The sequence below is a fragment of the Peromyscus eremicus genome, chromosome 3, assembly GCF_949786415.1.
Source record: "Peromyscus eremicus chromosome 3, PerEre_H2_v1, whole genome shotgun sequence".
NCBI lineage: Eukaryota > Metazoa > Chordata > Mammalia > Rodentia > Cricetidae > Peromyscus > Peromyscus eremicus.
Window position 1 is genome coordinate 23,836,065 of NC_081418.1, and position 3,675 is coordinate 23,839,739.

At 39.5% G+C, this 3,675-nt stretch overlaps 1 pseudogene; it reads right to left on the reverse strand.

Annotated features, from left to right (window-relative positions):
• Positions 1 to 271: 271 nt before the first annotated feature.
• Positions 272 to 948, reverse strand: LOC131905683 (large ribosomal subunit protein uL13-like; annotated as a pseudogene).
• Between the last annotated feature and the right edge of the window lie 2,727 nt (positions 949 to 3,675).

Here is a 3,675-nt window from a genome sequence, read left to right on the forward strand (position 1 = left end):
TTTTCCAGGCTATTATATTTATCCCAGACTCTTCCTCCCTTTATCTTGACTACTGTTTCTCAGCCAATTGAACCCATCCCTAGGGAAGATGTAACATGTATATTTGTAGCTTAATGACCTAGACCACATCAGATCCTCCCCTAGACCCTTAAATTATACAAGCCATTCTTTCTGTTTTTGTTTTTCAATTGCATGGTTATTTCTTTAATCAAACTCACCAAGCAGGCGCTAAGCGCTCAGAGCAGTTTAAAAAAGTACCCTCTCTCACAGGAGCCTGACCAAAGCACCTGTCCCCACTTCCCTGGTCGGTGGTGGGAGGAAGAGCAGACCAGGCAGGCATGAAGCAAATAGTCTTTATTGGGCTCACACCAGGATTCCATTGGTCTCTAGGACCTCTGTGAACTTGCTGATTTTCTTCTCCATGTTCTTTTCTGCCTGTTTCTGTAGCCTGAGGAGCTGCTTCTTTTCCCGACAGTGGATCTTGGCCTTTTCCTTCCGTTTCTCCTCCAGAGTGGCTCTTACTGCCTGGTACTTCCACCAGACCTCATGAGCCAGAAGTCCCAGGTAAGCAGCCTTGAGGGCGGCAGGGACCACCATCCGTTTTTCCTTGTCATAGGGTGGAGGGATCCCATCCAACACCTTGAGGCATTCCAGGGCAGCCTGGCCTCACTTGGTCTTGTGGGGCAGCATGCCTCTCACAGTGCGCCAAAAAATGCAGCTCGGGGCTCAGAAGTGGTAGGGGCCTCGAGAGGGGTTGGTGTTCATCCGCTTTCAGAGAAATGCCAGATACTTTAACTTGTTTATGTAGAAATTTCCAGAAATGTTGATGCCCTAACTGTGCACAACCACCACCTTCCGGCCCAGTAGTACCTGCTTGGCCACAGTGGCCGCCAGGCGGCCCAGAAGATGCCCTCCACCATCCAGCACTAGAACCTGCCCCTCCGCCATCTTCGGCAGCCGCCTCTCCTTTTTTTTTTGTTTTTTTTAACTTTTTATTGATTCTTGTGGATTTCACATCATGTATTATGATCCCCTCCTATCTACCCTCTGCCCTTGCCAATCTACCCCCAAAACAAAACCAAATTTAAAATAAAAAAAACAAAAAAATCAAACACAATAAAGAAATAAAACAAAAAATAGAAAGAATGGAGAGAGAGAGAGAGAGAGAGAGAGAGAGAGAGAGAGAGAGAGAGAGAGAGAATCTTGTCCTAGAAGCTGTAAAGTGGTCCATTGAGCCACACAATTTACCCTTTAGTCCATTCTTCTTTACTAGCAAGTGTTCATTGCCATGAGTCATTGGATCTAGGCTTATGATTTATGCTACATCACTGATAATGGGCTCTCACTGAGCCTCCTTTTGGATATCCTGTTGTCCTGTATTGTGGAGCTCCTGCTGTTTTAGATCTGTAGGTTCATCATCTTCACAGGCTCCAGCAGTTCATAGATGAAGTGGATGATGAGGTGGGTCAACTCATAGCCCTAGTTCTGGGTCAGGGTGGTAGGCCGATTGCCTGATTAGGCTACCAGCTTTCCCTCCTCATCACTACCAAGATGAGCTCTCCAGCATTGCCTCAGCTAGCTCACCCTAAACAGCTTTAGGAACAGGGCCAGTTTTCCTGTTCTCAGGTCCTCAGATCTGTGTCACCAAACTGACAACACCAGAGTTAGCTCTATTATTTTGCCCAGACTTGGTACAAGACCTTTGCTCCCTTATATTCTATTATTTTGGAAGAGGTCACATGCATTTTGAAAGAGTTTCAATGTAGTCACACCTTAAGCCTTTTTGTGATAATTGTTATCAGGAAACTCTTTCAAAAGTTATACTGTACTTAAGTCTGTCTAAAATAAATGGCCCAGTGTCAGACTCTATATTCTGTATGGTGGTTCTCAGTCTTCCTAATGCTGTGACCCTTTAATAAAGTTAATTCCTCATGAGGTGATCCACAACCATAAAATTATTTCGTTGCTACTTCATAACTGTAAGTTTGCTATTGTTATGAAAGCTGATATATGATCCCCAAAGGGGTCCTGCTCAGCAGGTTGAGAACCACTGCTTTAGAAGTTAGAACTAACATCAGACCACTAAGTCATGTTGAAGTGGATTTTCTTTTTGCCTCATGTGGGTCATTATTCTGCAAGCCCTGGTATTTTCAGAGACCCCACAATATAAATTTCATAAAATACAATTATAAATGCTAGTTAATGGGAGCAATTGCTTCCCTTTGTTTTACTTTATATTTAAATTCTAATATAAGAGTATGATGGAAAGGGTTCCAAGCAAATAGTTGGATTCTTCATTGTAATGAAGGAATAGTGTCTATCATACATAAGGCGAAGAATCCATGAGAATTATGTGAATAGAATATAGTGCTTAGAGGCTTAAAAATAACTATACATAGCTGAGATTAAAGGATGTTCTCCGCACTAAGACCTGTCTACAGAAGCTGAGTGACAATCTGGTGTAATCCAGTTAAATAAATTAATTCCATCCTTTTTTTCTGTTTTCATTGTAGCCAGATTAATATCCAAAATTGCATGGCAAATTGCCTTTTCCAGAACTTAAGTCACTTTGTCTTGGTCACTGAGCCCTGGAACAAAAGTAGACAGTAGAGAGAAACTCCATATACCTTAATAGAATGACAGATTACAAATCTTAACTCTACCCAAAGGATGTAAGAGTTAAAGCACCAGAAGGAAACTGAGCTATTGTTCATTAAGTAGAAAAAGTGGAATCTGAGTTGTAAATGTATATAAAAGAATACGTATGTTTTTTAACATTTCTTTTGCAAATTAACACCGTGTATGAACATAATCAAACCAGATGTATGTGTGTCCCAAACAAGTCACAAATGGATTGAGAAGAGAACATCCACTTTGATCTTGGAAGCTCTTTTGTGTAAAAGAAGTAAATGCCTATATGTGGTCATCAAATAAGTTTGAAGACACAACTATACACACATACACACACACAATACATACACATATACATACACCTATATGTGTATCTTTATAAGAAAAGAGGCTAATGTCAAACAATATTAATTTTGTATGGCTAAAACTAACATAAAGTAAAATAAAAATATTGGCACACTATAATATCTGCCAACTTTATAGTATGATAACCTTAATATATCAATGTAATTAAGACTGAACATAGGATTTTACAAGTACTAACAAGTACCTTTCTAAGAGGACATTAAGTGCAGGATGCAAGATTATAGCGCCAAATAAAGGAATTGTTTCCAGATTGGTTACATGTTAAACAAATTTTCTACAGATTCTTCACATTATAGGTAAATGGTGAACAAATCAATATTCAAAAGACTTAGAAGAATTTAAGCTATGGAAAAAAAACAGTGTTAAGACCACAGAAACAAACATTCATTCTTTGCCTCTACAATAACAAGCCCTGGTTATATTCAGAAACTCACTAAAGAATAAAATAATATTTAAGAGAACAAAGCCAAAGGAAGAATAAAACATTTTGAAGTCATACATGTGAATAGCACCAAAAACAACAACAACAACAAAATCCCCAAACACTTTTTGTCTTTGAAGACCATAGATTCTACGATCAGCTGGAGATGTGCTCTCTAGGAGCACAAAGAATCTAACCAATCAACAGTCAGATACATACCTGAATAGGATTAAGTGCCTTAACACTGGTAATGAAGT